This window comes from Macaca nemestrina, chromosome 14, assembly GCF_043159975.1.
Source record: "Macaca nemestrina isolate mMacNem1 chromosome 14, mMacNem.hap1, whole genome shotgun sequence".
Lineage (NCBI taxonomy): Eukaryota > Metazoa > Chordata > Mammalia > Primates > Cercopithecidae > Macaca > Macaca nemestrina.
In genome coordinates this window covers 104,941,944-104,959,503 of record NC_092138.1, presented here as the reverse complement: position 1 = coordinate 104,959,503, position 17,560 = coordinate 104,941,944, and the positions used below count along the sequence as shown (strand labels likewise).

At 43.4% G+C, this 17,560-nt stretch overlaps 3 protein-coding genes across 7 annotated transcripts in view; 2 read left to right on the top strand and 1 right to left on the bottom strand.

Moving 5' to 3' along the window:
- LOC105463889 (RAB GTPase activating protein 1) overlaps positions 1 to 12,937 on the bottom strand; it is a 177,326-nt gene extending 164,389 nt beyond the window's left edge. For 2 of the 3 annotated variants that reach the window (XM_011711288.2, XM_011711292.2), the window contains exons 1-2: positions 12,752 to 12,937; positions 7,954 to 8,089 (exon numbers count right to left, since the gene is read on the bottom strand). The gene's annotated coding sequence lies outside the window, so the exon portion shown is untranslated. Of the gene's footprint in view, positions 1 to 2,929; positions 3,004 to 7,953; positions 8,090 to 12,751 lie in introns of those variants that run through there. The other variant, XM_011711289.3, reaches the window with a different exon arrangement.
- The window catches only part of LOC105463891 (zinc finger and BTB domain containing 26), a 26,620-nt gene continuing 11,874 nt past the window's right edge, over positions 2,815 to 17,560 (top strand). The window contains exon 1 of one of the 3 annotated variants that reach the window (XM_071078290.1): positions 2,815 to 2,884. The gene's annotated coding sequence lies outside the window, so the exon portion shown is untranslated. Of the gene's footprint in view, positions 2,885 to 13,094; positions 13,192 to 17,560 lie in introns of those variants that run through there. The other 2 variants (XM_011711295.2, XM_011711298.2) reach the window with 2 other exon arrangements.
- Positions 13,075 to 17,560, top strand: part of LOC105463892 (zinc finger and BTB domain containing 6) — a 24,779-nt gene continuing 20,293 nt past the window's right edge. Inside the window, exon 1 of the mRNA XM_011711301.3 lies at positions 13,075 to 13,191. The gene's annotated coding sequence lies outside the window, so the exon portion shown is untranslated. The remainder of the gene's footprint in view (positions 13,192 to 17,560) is intronic.

The window sequence follows — 17,560 nt, the reverse complement described above, 5'->3', positions numbered from 1 at the left end:
CGGGCACGGTGGCTCAAGCCTGTAATCCCAGCACTTTGGGAGGCCGAGACGGGCGGATCACAAGGTCAGGAGATCGAGACCATCCTGGCTAACACGGTGAAACCCCGTCTCTACTAAAAAATACAAAAAACTAGCCGGGCGAGGTGGCGGGCACCTGTGGTCCCAGCTACTCTGGAGGCTGAGGCAGGAGAATGGCGTAAACCCGGGAGGCGGAGCTTGCAGTGAGCTGAGATCCGGCCACTGCACTCCAGCCTGGGCGACAGAGCCAGACTCAGTCTCAAAAAAAAAAAAAAAAAAACTAGTGGGAAATAATGAGACCTCCAAAGGAGGCTTTCCTTTAGCTGGAAATATACTGAATAAAAAAAAGACTTATTTAAAAGAAGCTGGGCTACAAAGTTCAGTTAATATATTGTGCGGAAAACCATGTCCCCTCATGTAGATAAAGTGCATAACACAATTCTCTCAATATGCAGCAGAAAAGGTAGGAAACAGGTGTCTCTGTTCCCACTACATTACTACACCACTTGTAAACTGCAAACAAAATCCTATGCCAAAAATACCAAAATGCACGCAGCTGACAGGTTAACTTTCCAAACAAATATATACCTATTAATGTCAATGCGTTAACTGTAAACTGAATTATAACACTGAAACAATTAAAAGAAAGAGTGGTCGGGCGCGGTGGCTCATGCCTGTAATCCCTGCACTTTGGGAGACTGAGGCAGGTGAATCACCTGAGGTCAGGAGTTCAAGACCAGTCTGGCCAACACGATGAAACCCCATCTCTACTAAAAATACAAAAAATTAGCTGGGCGTGGTGGAGGTAATCCCAGGCTGAGTCAGAAGAATCGCTTGAACCCGGGAGGCGGAGGTTGCAATGAGCCAAGATTGCTCCAGCCTGGGCAACAAGAGCAAAACTCCATCTCAAAAAAAAAAAAAAAAAAAAAAGAAAGACAGACAGAAAGTGCACCACAACATGACTATAACTCAGTTTTTTTTTGTTGTTTTTTTTAAATGGGAACTGGCAATATGCCTATAACTCAGTTTTTTGTTTTTGTTTTTTTTTTTAATGGGAACTGGCTGTGTCACCCAGGTAACACCCATCATAGCTTACTGCAGTCTGGAAATTCTCAAGTGGTCCTCCCACCTCAGACTCCCAAAGTGTTGGGATTACAAGCATGAATCACTGTATGCCACTAATATTTCAACTTTATGAATCTGAGTTATTATCTTGAATTCAAGTTACATGTGAATTTTAAATGTTACCAATATATACAAATCAATCATGGGTTGAAATTTTATTAATACAAAGTGGTCTACAAAGGAAGATTTATAAAGACTTCTCTTCCCTATTTTGTTTTGTTTTGTTTGAGACGAGTCTCACTCTGTTGCCCAGGCTGGAGTGCAGTGGCCAATCTCGGCCCACTGCAACCTCTTCCTACCGGGTTCAAGCGATTCTCCTGCCTCAGCTTCCCAATTAGCTGGGACTACAGGCGCCCGTCACCACGCCCGTCTAATTTTTGTATTTTTAGTAGAGATGAGGTTTCACCATATTTGACAGGCTGGTCTCGAACTCCTGACCTGGTGATTCGCCCGCCTCAGCCTCCCAAAATGCTGGATTACAGGCGTGAGCCACCGCACCTGGCCCCTATTTTCAGTTTTTATAAGTAAGCTCTAGTTAAGTCTTCAATACATATTAAAGAGCACCTTATACAAACTTGAACTAAGGCAACAGGTCCTTCGTTTAAAAAAAAAGTTGGATGAGCCATCCTTGGTACCTAAGCTTTTTTTCCCAACTACTTTTCAAACATCAGTTTAATATTACAAACACAATTCCATTCACCTTCCATTGTTTTTTTTTTCCCTTCCGAAACAAAAACAGCTGGAAACTCACTCACTGTGTACTTACTACTCCAGGCACATGTTTGTAAATACATGTGAACGGAAATACAAAAGGAATTGTGAAACCCTGTCCCTAACAGGTTTTTTTCCCCTGATAAAAAGCCAACGAAAGTCAAAAGGCCTCAAATTCAAGTTGGAACATGATTTAAAACTAACGGAGCACTAGTAGCGGGAACACTAGTAGTATGATCACTCAACACGGTCTCCTAGGACATTTGTTTCCAAAAAAGAATTCTCGAGTAACCAAAGATATGCAGATGCGTGAAACGCAGGAGCAGATGATAAACAGTCTGGATGTAGAAGAGTAGAGACCAAAGTACTACCAGGCAATGGACAGCGAACTCATGAAGTCTTGACGTTATTCTTTGGTTCAACACGTAAAACCGTTAAGGGTGCGGATAATCAAAGGACACAGCGATGAGGTACTGGGGTAGCTGCTTCAAGATGAGAAGACTGGGATGCCAAGGACACTTTAATTGCAGACGGGGAAATGAGACAGAAAGACCAACCTGAGATGGCAAAGCGACAGTGAAAACTAGCAAATCTTTGAAATTTAGGCGCAGCCCAGGACAGCCTGAGGCCCAAGGTAGCTTAAGACACAGATACTGGCCTAGTGGGCAATGGGGAGAAACTGAGGCGGGGGGGAGCGGCTGGATTCCCAAATAGGACCAAGCCTAAAACATTAAAGTCAAGACACAAACCAGCTTTGCAGAGGGACCAGAGGGAGGGCCAAATACGCAAGACTCAGAAGACCGGCACCCACCCAGACAGGGGGAACCGGTTTGGGCAGGGGCTCCCAAGAGCGGCCCAGCCTGCGCATGCGCCCTCTCCCCTCCGTCGCAGCTCCCCCTCCCCCCAATCACGGCTCCCCTCAGAACTCGGCCCGTCGAGGGAGCTGAGCGGAGCTCCACTGGCCCGACCCCGCGGGATGAGAAGACGGCTTGGCTCTCCGCAGGGGCCGTCGAAAATACCCCTGGGGTTGGTAGGTAGGAGAGTGGGAGGAGGAGGAGGGGAAACGCGGCCCTACCCGACCCGCCGTCTCCTCCTCCGCCGCCCGCCGCTCGCCGTCCCGGAGGCTCCACCGCCTGGGCCTCCCAAGCCGCCCTTTCCCCGCCCCCCCAGCCCCTTACTCACGTGAGAGCGACTTCTTCCGCCCTCCGCCCCGCCCCCTGCCCCGTCTCATAGGTCCGCGACCACGACGAGCGACCCTATTGGCCCAATACCGGGAAGCGAGGCGGAGCTTCCTCTTTCCGAGCCCCACCTGGGTTTTCAGCGCGCCTCAGGACTGTGCGCCTGCGCGAAGTGCACAGGCTGTGAGCTGGACCTCGGCTGCGCTCTGTATCTGGAGTTGGACAGGCGGCCGGGACTGGGGAATATGGAAGCGGACTGGGTAGTACCTGTTGAGCCGAACAAAGGGTACAACCTCAGAGTACTGGTGCTTGAGCAAGGAATCCCCCTGCTCATCTTTCATGTGCTGCAAGTCCTGTTTGAAAATCAGTACTTCACAGCGTAATAAAATTCACTTGGCATTTATTGAGGACGCACGGTGTGTCAGGGACTGTGATGGGTCTTTATGTGGCTATCTCATTTCAGCTTTACCACAAATCTGTGAGAATGGTACGATTTTTCTCATTTTATAAAGTAATTTAGCTTTATAAAATGAGTCTAGACCAGAATCCAGTCTAGAAGTCAAAACTTCCAACTGCCAAGTGCTAAAACCACTGGTACAACATAGCTGCCTAAAGGCATTTAAGGCTCACAAGAGGACAGAAATGCACAAGGTTATATCAGATTGTGACTCAAAGATGAGATTTTTATTTTAATATCATTCAAAGGTGAAACACAGCAACAGCAATATAATGAAGTTTAAAGTCCCTGTCCTCAATGAATGTACAATGTAGTGGGGAACAAAAACAATGATTATTAAAGTGCTAGTTAAGTCTTATTTTTAAAGAGACCCTATCTTGTCCAGGCTGCAGTGCAGTGGCTATTCACAGACGATCATATCACACTCCACCCTCGAACTCCTGGGCGCAAGCTCTCCTACCACCTCAGCTTCCTGAGTAGCTGGGACTGTATGTAGGCATGTACCACCGCACCTGGCTCTTAAGACGTGATAATTCATAAAATAATTCTACAGCCTCTTCCTTACTCTTCCCCTTTCTTTATTCCAACTGGCATATGCTCTTTTCCTGGTGAATGAGTCATCTACAGTGCTTTCTGGTGGATAATGAATGCATCCCGATCAACCAGAGAAAAAACAGTAAGAAAAAGCTGTGTTCTGTTGCAATCCCTCTGTGATTTGTCTAATACAACAGAAGTGGCTGTACCCCTGCAGAAAAAGAGTTTCGCTTCCTTTCTCCTTATATAGTTACAAAATATCCATTTCAAGATATTCAAAGAATAAAGTATTAGGGAGAAAGTAAAATCCCCTGAACTCCCAACAAAACCACTTTTAACGTTTTGGTGCCCATACTTTCATGTATTTCTTGATTGATGTACACCCCAAATATTTATGTAAATCTTAACATACATTTTTAAATAAAATTGTACTACACAATCAATACAACATGCCTTGGAGAATAGAGACAAGCTAAAATAAAATTTTTTCAAAAAGCATTGCATTAAAAAAAATTTTTTTTAATTACAGGCTCATGCCTGTAATTTTAACACTTTCGGAGGCTGAGGTGGGAGAATGGCTTGCGCCTAGGAGTTGGAGACCAGCCTGGGCAACATAGTGAGACCCTGTCTCTATGTTTTAATGAAAAACAAAAAACATGGCATTCCCAGCGCCAATGTTAATACTTTAGAGTATATCCTTCTGCATGTGTGTATTTTTTTTCAAAATGAGATCACTTTAGTCATCTCCTTTTTCAATTAAAAATATCTACCTTATTTCAGTACATTTTCTTCTCACCTAATTCCTAGATCACATTCACATTTTCTGTCAACCTAAAGTTATTTTTACAGTTGGCTTTCTTAAATGAGTAATATTACAGGAAAATTTCCTCTCATACAATACCTAACTACAATCAAATATTCTGTTGACCAAATTATATTTTTCTACAACCAGTATTCCCAAATCAGTATCCAATTCAGGACCATAAATTCCATCTGGTTACCTCCCTTGACTTTTTAATTATGGCACTTAAAAAAAAAAATTAAAAGATTCTTGTTCACTGTAGAAATCAGGCCACTTGAAGTGCAAAATGTTTTTATCTGAGTGGTTGCTTCCTCATGAAGTCATTGAGCTTGTTCCTACAAGCCTTGTATTTCTTGAACAAGAAAGTTATATTTGAAGACTCAGTGGATTCAAGTCAAACATATCAGACTAGTACACCTCACAAGTGACAGGTCATACTTCATGTTTCATTATATTACATACAATGTTATGAATCTAACCTGTTAGATGTTATGTTAGATACATAACATTGTATCTACAATAGATGCAACATTTACGGAATCTTACAGAATTATGCTAATATTGACCACTGGATTAGTGATGATATACATGTTGTTTTTATCATCTAAGTCATTTTAAAAATAGACTATAGGCTGTTTCAATGCCTACCAATGCTATATGTCGATATCCCATTCACAGAAAATGAATTTTGGTTTCCAAATATGCTTAACTTTTTTTTCAGTAAGTGACTTTGTACCCAAGAAAATGTGGTTACAGTATATGAATGGAATGTGGGGCTGGTGTGAAATAAAGCAATGTGGTAGGCTGGAGCCAAAATAGGAAGGTCCTTGAATGCTAATATAAGGAAACTGAAGTTCACTCTATAGACACACGGGTGCCCTTGGATATTTTAAAGGACAGTGACAATATTAGATTTCGGTTTTTTTTAAAGATCACTCTAAGTAAAACTAGAGCAGGGAAAAGAGGAGGTTGATAAAATAGTTTGGAAGCTGCCTAAGATGAAGAAGGCTTGAGCTAAGGAAGCAGGGGGAAAGAAGAAGGAACAGGGTTCCATGGGTATTTAACAAAGAAATATATTCAAATTTGCTGGTTCCTTCTTCGGCTCCTTCAAATCTGTTTTTGAACCCCTCTATGTAAATTTTTCATTTTAGTTACTGTATCTTTCAGGTCCAGAATTTCATTTCAGCTCCTTTTTTTTTTTTTTTTTGAGAGAGAGTTTTTTTTTTTTTTTGAGAGAGAGTCTCGCTCTGTCACCCAGGCTGGAGTGCAGTGGCGCAATCTCGACACACTGCAACCTCCAACTCCCGGGTTCAAGTGATTCTCCTGCCTCAGCCTCCCCAGTAGCTGGGATCACAGGCACGCCACCATGCCCAGCTAATTCTTGTATTTTTAGTAGAGATGGGGTTTCACCATGGAGGCCAGGCTGGTCTCGAATTCCTGACCTCATGATCCGCCCGCCTTTGCCTCCCAAAGTGTTGGGATTACAAGCATGAGCCATCGCACCTGACCTCAGCTCCTTTTTATTTCTCTTTAATGATAGTCTAATTTTATTCATACATTGTTCTCCTGACTTTGTTCATGTCTTCCTTTAGTCCTGTTTGTTTGTTTGTTTGGAGACAGAGTCTCTCTCACCTAGGCTGGAGTACAGTGGCAGGAACTTGGCTCACTGCAACTTCTGCCTCCCAGGTTCAAGCGATTCTCCTGTCTCAGCCTCCCGAGAAGCTGAGATTACAAGGGTACGCCACCAAGCCTGGCTAATTTTTATATTTTAGTAGAGACAGGGTTTCACCATGTTGGCCAGGCTGGTCTCAAACTCCTGACCTCAGGTGATCTGCCTGCCTTGGCCTCCCAAAGTGCTGGGATTACAGGCGTGAGCCACTGCGCCCAGCCCTGTTAGTTCTTTGAACTACTTCAAAATAGTTTTAAAGCCTTTGTCTATTAAGTCAGATATCTATCTTGGCTTCTGTGGAAATAGTTGGAGTTGATTTATTTTATTCTTCTGAATAGACCATACTTTCCTGTTTCTTTCTATGTCCTGTGATTTTTTTTCTATTTTTGAGATGGAGTCTTGCTCTGTCACCCAGGCTGGAGTGCAGTGGTGTGATCTTGGCTCACTGCAAGCTCCGCCTCCTGGGTTCACGCCATTCTCCTGCCTCAACCTCCCGAGTAGCTGGGACTACAGGCACCCACCACCACGCCTGGCTAATTTTTTGTAATTTTTAGTAGAGACGAGGTTTCACCGTGTTAGCCAGGATGGTCTCGATCTCCTGACCTCGTTATCCACCCGCCTCGGCCTCCTAAAGTGCTGGGATTCCAGGCGTGAGCCACCGCATCCGGCTGTGATTTTTTTTTTTAATTTTATTTTTCAACTAGAGATGGGGTCTGTATTGCCTAGTAACAACCAATTAGGTGGGACTACAACCACATGCCTTTAAATTTTTCTACAATCAGTATTCCCAAATCACCATCCAATTCAGAACCATAAATTCCATCTGGTTACATCCCTTGACTTTTTAATTATGGCACTTAAAAAAAATTAAATTTTAAATCCTTATCATTTGTTGTTGTTGAAAATTGAATATTTGAATCTTATAATGTGGTGAATCTGAAAATAAGATTCTCCTTCTGCCCCCACGTTTGCTGGGCTTTTGTAATTGTCTCTGTGCTGGGGATCAGGATCAGGATCAGCCTTGGGTGAAAGCTTAAGGTTTTCTTAGGTCTTTTCTTAGCTGTGTCTTTCCCTGGTTATATGCAGTAGCTTTCTACTTTCCCCTGCCTAAGTGATTGCTTTTGAATATCCTAATCCTTCAATATCTGACTCATAAATGGGGTAAAAGGGAAAGCAAACAAACAAAACAGGTGCTATTCCTTTAAAACCCTTGGAAAGAGGTTCAGCTGGTGAAGGGTCAAAATAGTGGCAACCTGCCTCTGCACCTGCAGCTCAGTCATCAGCAACCAGAGTGTCGACAGCCAGTATTTGGAGGACAAAGTTCTTACTGCCCACCCAGCCTCCAGCAAGCCGCACCAGGAATGTGGATACAGCTGCGTGCTACAGTTTTAAGTAACACTGAATGAGTAGCTGCTATCACACTAAAAGCTGACACAGACTGAAATTAACCTCTATTTACCAGCCCAGCTCTCCCTTGGAAGGTGTAACAGCATTCGAATAGACTCCAGAGTTCCAACATAGTTACTTCAGAGAGTTGCTGCTGGTACAACTGTTGTCTAGGTGGAGAGGTAGATTCCTTGTGACTCCTACTCCATCTGAAAAATAGAAAAAAGAATGAAGAAAAGTGAACAGTAAATAAAACCTAAGGGACCCTGTGAGATACCATCAGGAGGACAAACATAATGAATTGTGGGAGTTTCAAAGGAGAAGAAAGGGCAGAACATATTGCAAGAAATCATGGTCAAAACTCTCCAAACTTTATGAACAACAATGGTGTACAAATCCAAGAAGTTTATCAGACTCCTGATAGGAAATACTAAGAAACCACCAAATGTATTATAATTAAGCTGTCAAAAACCAAAAAAAAAAAAAAAAAAAAAAAAAAAAGAATCCTGAAAGCAGCCAGAGATGAGCAACTTGTCCCATACAAAGGATTACAATAAGATTATCAGCCAATAAAGAATCCTTAGAGGCTCGAAAGAAAAAAAAACTATCATGGAAAAATCTATATCTGGCAAAATTGTTCTTCAAAAATGAGTTAAGACATTCTTGACAAAGACAAGCCAAGGGAGTTTGTTACCACCAGCATTCCTGCCCCTCAAGAAATGCTAAAGAGAAACCGACAGGTTGAAATGCAAGTACACTCGATAGTAACTCAAAAATGAGTTCTTCAAAAAAGTTAAGACATTTCCCGACAAAGACAAGCCAAGGGAGTTTGTTACCACCAGCATTCCTGCCCCTCAAGAAATGCTAAAGAGAAACCGACAGGTTGAAATGCAAGTACACTCGATAGTAACTCAAAAATGAGTTCTTCAAAAAAGTTAAGACATTTCCTGACAAAGACAAGCCAAGGGAGTTTGTTACCACCAGCATTCCTGCCCCTCAAGAAATGCTAAAGAGAAACCGACAGGTTGAAATGCAAGTACACTTAATAGTAACTCAAAGCCATACAGAGAAACAGAGATTCCTAGTAAGTCAAATACACTGGCAACTATAAAAGCAAGTATTGTAATTATGATTTGTAACTCCACTTTTTATTTTTTCTGATTTAAAAGTCAAATGCATAAAAAATATTTATGTGGGCTCGGCGCAGTGGCTCATGTCTGTAATCCCAGCACTTTGGGAGGCCGAGGTGGGTGGATCACCTGAGGTCAGGAGTTCAAGACCAGCCTGACCAATATTGGTGAAACCCCATCTCTACTAAGAATACAAAAAAATTAGCTGGGCGTGGTGGTGGGTGCCTGTAATCCCAGCTACTTGGGAGGCTGAGGCAGGAGAATCACTTGAACCCAGAAGGCGGAGGTTGCAATGAGCTGAGATTGTGCCATTGCACTCCAGCCTGGGTGACAGAGCGAGACTCTGTCTCAAAAAAAAAAAAAAAAAATTATGTTACTGGATAGACAATGTATAAAATGTTATCTGTGACATCAGTAACAGAAAGGAAAGGGCAGAGCTTTACATGGGCAGAGTTTTTGTATGCTATTGAAGTTCCTTGGTATCAATTCAAATTATATTGTTATAACTTTTGGATGTTGAGTGTAATACCTATGGTAACCACTAATAAAATATCTATGGAATATACACAAAAGGAAATGAGAGGAGAATCAAAAGTTTCATGATAAAAAAAAATCAACTAAACACTAACACAAAAAAGCAGTAATGGAGGAAATAAGAATTTAAAAAAGCATATAAAACCCAAATAGAGAAATGACAAATATAAATCCCACCTTATCAATAATTACTTTAAATCTAAATGGTTTAAACTCTCCAATCTAAAGACAGAAAGAAGTCAAGGCTGCGCACAGTGGCTCATGCCTATAATCCCAGCACTCTGGGAGGCCAGCACAGGCGGATCGCTTGATGGGACCGCATGCCTGTGGTCCCATCATGCCAAGGTCCCATCAGCCAAGACTGTGCCACTGCACTCCAGCCTGGGCAACAGAGTGAGACTCTGTCAAGAGAGGGGAGGGGAGGGGAAGGGAGGGGAGGGGAAGGGAGGGGAGGAGAAGGGAGGGGAGGGGAGGGGAAGGGAGGGGAGGGGAAGGGAGGGGAGGGGAAGGGAGGGGGAGGGGAAGGGAGCGGAGGGGAGGGGAAGGGAGGGGAGGGGAGGGGAAGGGAAGGGAGGGGAGGGGAAGGCAGGGGAGGGGAGGGGAAGGCAGGGGAGAGGAGGGGAAGGGAGGGGAGGGGAGGGGAAGGGAAGGGAGGGGAGGGGAAGGCAGGGGAGGGGAGGGGAAGGCAGGGGAGGGAGGGAGGGGATGGTGGGGGGAAGGGAGTGTCGGGTCGGGTCAAGTGTGGTGTTGCACACCTGTAGTCCCAGCTACTTTGGGAGGCTGAGGCGAGAGGACCACTTGAGCTCAGGAGTTCAAGGCTTCAATGAGCTATGATTGTGCCACTACAATCCAGCCTGGGCAACAGAGTCAGACCCTGTCTCTAAAATTATATTTATTTTTTAAAAAGAAAGGGCAAATTAATTTTAAAAATACACACCGATCCACATGATCCAACTAAATACTATCTACAAGAGAATCACTTGACATCCAAAGACACAAATAGCTTGAAAATGAAAGGTTAGAAAAAGAGCCAGGTACAGTGGCTCACACATGCAGTCCCAGTACTTAGGGAGAACAAAGATAACTTGAGGCCAGGAGTTCAAGACCAGCCTAAGGAACATAGCAAGGCCTGGTCTCTACAAAAAAAAAAAAAATTTTTTCAATAATTTAAGGGAAAAGGGCTGGATGCAGTGGCTCACGTCTGTAATCCCAGCACTTTGGGAGGCCGAGGTGGGCAGATCACAAGGTCAGGAGTTTGAGACCAGCCTGGCTAATATGGTGAAACCCCATCTCTACTAAAACCACAAAAATTAACTGGGCATGGTGGCGTGCACCTGTAATCCCAGCTACTCGGGAGGCTGAGGCAGGAGAATCGCTTGAACCCAGGAAGTGGAGGTTGCAGTGAGCCGAGACTGCACCACTGCACTTCAGCCTGGGCAACAGAGCAAGACTCTGTCTCAGAAAATAATAATAATTTACAAAAAGTAGCCAGGCGTGGTGGCAGGCGCCTGTAATCCCAGCTACTCCGCAGCTGAGGCAGGAGAATCACTTGAACCCGGGAGGCGAAGGTGGCAGTGAGCTGAAATGGCACCACTGCATTCCAGCCTGGGTGACACAGTGAGACTCCCTCTCAAATAATAATAATAATAATGAAAAAAGATATAACATGCAAATAGTTACTGAAAAAGAACTGATGTAGTTATACTACGATTAGACAAAATATTTTAAAATTTAAAAATGTTATAAGAGATAAAGACATCATATATTAATAAAAATCTCATTACAACAAGATTATATAAAAATTGTACACATTTACCTAGCTAGGAACAGACTCTCAAAATACATGAAGCAAAAATGGACAGAATTAAAAGAATAAACAGTTCTACAATAATAGTGGGAGACTACAATACCCTATTTTCAATAATGGGGAGAAGAATCAGATAGAAGATAAGTGAGGAAATAGAGAACTAAATATCATAATAAACCAGCTATACTTAAAAGACATATACAGAACATTCCACCCAGCAAGAGCAGAATACACATTCTTCTCTAAAGTACATGAGGAATTCACCAGACTGTATGCCACAATTCAAGTTTCAGAATATTTTACAAGATAGCTATCATACAAAGCATCTTCTCGGACCACACAGATGAAGTTAGAAATTAATAACAGAAGGATAACTGGAAAGGTCACAAATATCTGAAAGTTAAACAACACTCTTAACCACTGGGTCAAAGAAGAAATCAAGGTCGGGCACGGTGGCTCACACCTGTAATACCAGCACTTTGGGAGGCCAAGGCGGGTGGATCACCTGAGGTCGGGAGTTGTAGACCAGCCTGAACAACATGGAGAAACTCCGTCTCCATATCTCTAAATATAAAATTAGCCCGGCGTGGTGGCGCATGCCTGTAATCCCAGCTACTTGGGAGGCGAGAGCAGGTGAATCGCTTGAACCCAGGAGGCGGAGGTTGCGGTGAGCCGAGATCACACCATTGCACTCCAGCCTGGGCAACAAGAGCAAAACCCCATCTCAAAAAAAACAAAAACAAAAACAAAAGAAATCAAAAGGGACATTAGAAAATACATAGAAATGAATGAAAATAACACAACATACAAAACTTATGAGCTGTAGTGAAAGCAGTGATCAAAGGGAAATTTATAGTTGTAAATAACTACATTAAAAAGAGGGAAAGGCTGGGAGCAGTGGCTCACACATGTAATCTCAGCACTTTGGGAGGCTGAGGAGGGCGGATCACTTGAACTCCAGAGTTCAAGACCATCGAGCTTTATACACTTTATAAATGATTAAAGTAATAAACATTACGCATCTTTTACCACAATAAAAAGCCCCTCACCACCACCAAAAACGAAAAGAATGGGCAGAAACCAGTAAACTGGATTGGCAAGGAAAAGAACTCTAGAAGGATCCTCAAGTTTTCCGGTCTGGATAGGAGATGAGATGAACTGGAGATAATTAAAAGGTACATTCACATCAGAACAATCAATTGGAGATCTCGTCCACGTAGCTGGCTGGGTTGTGAATGGTCAGCATGAAGTAGGTAACGGAAGCCATGGGAATGCAAGAGATTGCCCTCGGAAGAACCCCCAGGCAAGATCCCTGAAAAACATCCAAAAGTGAGGGGACAGCGTTCTGCTCCTTGGGCTCGCGAGCGACGAGTCTACACCCCTAGGCGAGAAGGACTTACCAAAGTTTAAGTACAGAGGAGCCCCTCAGGCCCAAGGAGGCAGCGGAGCGTCTAGGCCCAGCTGCAGAAGAGCCGCTGAGACGGGGGTCCCGGGCAGCAGGTCCCTGCGAGCAGCACAGGGTCTGAGCCGCAGACGCTAACTGGCTACCGCACCTCGAGGTAGTAGGCAGTAAAGCTAGCGCCGGGAGTACGGCGCCTGGCGTCTGCGCCCCGCCCACAACGCAGAAATTCCCTCTCGGGGCCCCGTTGTCCTCCGAGCCTTCCGATTGGCGGAGAGGACCATGGGACCTGGAAGTTGTCTTTGTCCGGCCAGGGCTGCCCTTCCGGTTCCGTTGGGTCCCCCTTTGGCTCGGGTTCCCTGCCCCTCCCCCTTCCCGGAGCCCCGAGGGGCCGGAGCTCCTGGCGGTGCCGGATCCTGACGGCGGCCTTCCCCCGGGTCTGTAAGTGCGGAGACGGCCGGAGCGCCGGGCTGGGGTGCGGGGTCTCTCAAAATGGAACCCCCCTGGGGCCCTGGATCAGCCGGGACCTGCACTGGGATGGGAGCCGAGAGGCTGGCCTAGGCCCCTGGGGGCTTGAGGAGCCCTTGGCCCGGCCCACGCTGCGCCCCGCCCCTTTCCCTTTCCTGTGACTGGAGTGGGGAGCCTGAGGATGCCCCTGGGACCGCCTCCTAGGACCCCAGCTGAGGGCCCAGCAGTTGGCTTGGGGGCCTGACTCTGGCATCTTATAAGAAGTACCAGAGGTGTGAGGCCCTAATAAAACGAGCCTCAGGAGCCAGCTGAAGCCCAGGCATTCAGTGCCAGTACTTGAGAATCGCTGTGAGTGCTAGGTTACCCTTTTGCTGGGGTTTTCCCCTATTTGGCCACTGGCCGCAGCACCTTTTATATTACTGGCGCTATGCCAGACACTGGAGATTCGCAAGATATTGTTCCAGTTTTCAGGATTAAGTTTGGGAGCCAGATCTGAATAAATAAGTACTCCTATGTGTGTGTATATATATATGTATGTATCAGTCACATATGTGTTAATTGCTCAAGGGACAGTTGCTGAGAAGGCTTTAGAAAGAAAGTGATGTCTGAATTGTACTTGGAGAGAGTAAAGTGTTGAAGAGTTTTTCAGGGAAAACAGCTGCAATACTGTGGAGAAATGGCATAACTTGTGTGGGAAGAGGAGGAAATGGGGGGATTCCTATGCACAGAATGGATATGAAATTGGGAAAGTCGGCTGAGGTCCAGATGGTGAATGGTGTAATCCTAAAGGAGATGGGTAGTTTTTTGAAGAGTTCTGAACAGAAGATTGATATGGTCAGATTTGCACTGCAGGAAATCATTTTGTTCTGTAGAAAGCCCATAGAGAAGGGACTTTCTATTAACTGCATTTAGACTCTTTAGCTAAAACCTAGGAACTCTTATCGGAGATTCTTTTGAAGGGGCAATGGGATCAGCCTAGTGAGAGGCAAAGAATTCCTGAAATACAGTTAAAATGGTGTCATTGGTAAGAAGGCAAGTATACTAGAGATGATTATGTCAAGACTCCATAATTAACTGAATGCTGAAGAAGCGAGAGGGACCAAATCTAATTCTTAGGTTTTAGACCTCTGAGCTGAAGGATGGTGATGCCATTATCAGAAATAAAGCCATGAGCTTAGTGTAGATTATGAATTCATTTTTTGGACATGTTGAATTAAAGGTCTAATGCGATAGACACATAGAGCTGTCCAGCATAGAGTTGGAAATGCAAATCTGTAGCTCAGCCTAACCATTGTAGCTAGAGGTAAAAGTTTGAGTTATCAGCATAGAAGTGGAAGCCATGGGAATAGCTGGCATCAGGAAGAGAATTTTGAAAAAGAAGGAAATTTGGGGGGGGTAATGCTTACATTTATGAAGCAGAAAGAGGAATTGGAGCTAGTAGTAGTAAGCAGAGTAGCAGAAACAGAGGTAGGCAATAAAGTGTAGGAGTGCAGGGTTACAGCAAGCAAGAAGGCCCAGAAATCAAGAGAAGGGAATTTTGAGGAGAGACCACTGGATCAATTCATGCAGAGCATCTGGAGACTTGGGGGAGGGGAGAGTATTTCATTTCTTTATGAAGAGGTCATTAGTGACCTTTTAAAAAGCAATTTAGTGCAGTGATGAGGTGGTACTCTATGAAATATTAGGCAGCTCAGTTGGTTTGGTGTTAAATGGGAATAAGAATAGGACATCTATAAAGGATTTCACAAAGAAAATTGACAGGCTTTATTTGTATATCTAACACATGCTTATAGTGTACATACCAGACACTGTTCTAAGCTCTTTAAAAATTAAATCATTTATTTTCCATAACAACCGTATGAAATAAGTTCCTGTTGATAGGTGGGAACATTGAAGCAGAGTGGTTCGAGGTTACACAGAAAGTAGTTGAGCAGGGTTTTGATCCTAGGAAATAGGGCTCCAGAGTCCATGGTTTTACCCACTGCTCTATGCAGTGACTGAATATAGGAGCCAAAGGAGTGGGAAAAATTTAAGCAAAGAGAGGCTCATTGATAAGAATGGAGAGGCTTGGAAGGAGACCCAGGTTGAGAAGAAGGTAAGTAAAGGATTTATGTTTGATACGTTTTTTTATTTCTTTCTTCCTAAGTCTGTTTCTACTCTCTGCCAATTTAGGTTAATTTCTTCCACTCTCATGCTTTCATTTATCACTTACCATCTGTAATCAGATCTTTTCTTCATATTCAGCCAGCTCATGGATCCTCACCTTGATGTCATGCAGGCTCCTCTGGCTCAAGACCAGACTCATGATCATGCCCTCCAATATTCCCTGCTTTACTGAATGACACTCAGAGATATCCAGTTACTCAAACCAAATATCTTGGAGTCATCTTGACCCTTTCCCCACATTGGTCACCAAGCCCATCAGTTCTTTGTTTGAAAAGTCTCTCAAATCTGTTTCCCCTCTCCATCCATATTATTGTTGTCTCTCTTCAGGCCCATGTCATTCTGTCTTGATCTGTTAGAGTAATCACATACTAAAATGCTTCCTTGTCTCTACGTTTACTGTTCTTCAAGCCATTCTCCATAAAAAAATTTTTTGGCTTATTGAAGTTTAGACAGTGCACGAGTATAGGCTTCATGCATTTCAAGTGATAGGGAAGAAGCCCAGAACAGGTATTTTTGAGTACCTTGAATTGAGATTTAGTTTGGTTAAGTTTGGCCGTGGGGATTGGGATTTAGGGATTGTTAACATAGAGAGGTAATAAAACATTGAGAAACAGAAGACAGGCTTTTTGAAAAAACATAGCAAAAAATTGGAGACTTAGCTTTGAAAGAGATACTTATCCTTATACAATTTAGTGAAGCCTCAAAGAACAGACCAGCAAAACAATGGTGGAAAACAGATCAATAGTTAAGTAATTTGCCCACTTCCACATAACAGTTTTAAAAGAAGAACTAGTCCTGGTGCCGTATCTCACACCTGTAATCCCAGCACTTTGGGAGGTGGGAGGCTGAAGCATGAGAATCGCTTGAACCTGGGAGGCCAAGGTTGCGGTGAGCCGAGGTCGCACCACTGCACTCCAGCCTGGGCAACAGAATGAGACTTGGTCTCAAAAAATTTTTTAAAAAAATCAAAAGAAGAATTAAATCTGTATTCATCAACATAAATTGCTCTCAAAAACAATAAGTGAAAGAAGTTGCAAAACAATATGTTTAGTTTATGTATAAGAAACTTAATTACGTTATACTTTCTGTGGCTAGACATATAGAAGTATTGTTTTTAAAATGCCAGGAGGAGCCGGGCACAGTGGCTCATGCCTATAATCTCAGCACATTGGGAGGCCAAGGCGGGTGGATCACTTGAGGTCAGGAGTTCAAGACCAGCCTGGCCAACACGGTGAAACCCCGTCTCTACTAAAAATGCAAAAATTAGCCGGGCTTGGTGGTGCGTGCCTGTAATCCTAGCTACTCAGGAGGCTGAGGCAGGAGAATTGCTTGAACTCGGGAGGTGGAGGTTGCAGTGAGCAAAGATTGCACCACTGCACTCCAGCCTGGGCAACACAGCAAGACTCCGTTTCAAAAAAATAATAAATAAATATATAAATAAATAAAGAAAATACAGGGAGGGAGAGTCAGGAAGGATCAAACTTAAACTGAATACTGAGTGGTAGGCAGTTGAGAAGTAATTACATCTAAAATCTTCAAAAATTTTTCAAGAAGAATATATTCTGTATATATTACTTAAAAGTTGAAACAAAAGCTTGAGAACTTGGAGAGTATTGTGTCATGAAAGTTACCTAAAAGAAGAACAAGATTAAGGTTTATAGAGAGAAAAGCTGTAGTATAATAAAGCCTCTTTAGAAAAAGAACGTATGTCAATGAGGGACAAAGATTTCCAAGTAGTTGTGAGTGGTAAGTTGAAAGATAAGGGTGCTTTTATGAGACAAGTGAGGAAGCAAACTGATACATAGCTTAGGAATTTATTGTACAGATAGAAAAATTTTACTTGCCGGTAGTCATTAGAAGCATTTGAGAAAAGAAACTATTTTCTCACTGCCTATAGTATAGCAATGAACATTGTCCTACCTGGAATATTCAGTAATTAGTCCTTTTTTACTATTCCCATTTGAACAAAGGGAAAATTTCAAATTAATTATCATTGTGGAAGGATTGTATAAATATAAGTGAAAAGGAAGTGAGAATATTCCCGTTACATTGATGTTTGAGAAATATCATTCAAAACTTGCTAATAGAAACTCAACAGTATTCAGATTTAATCTCAGTAACCGAGGCAATAGATAATAAAGACCTGAACTATGGCAGTGATGTAAGAATGGAGGAG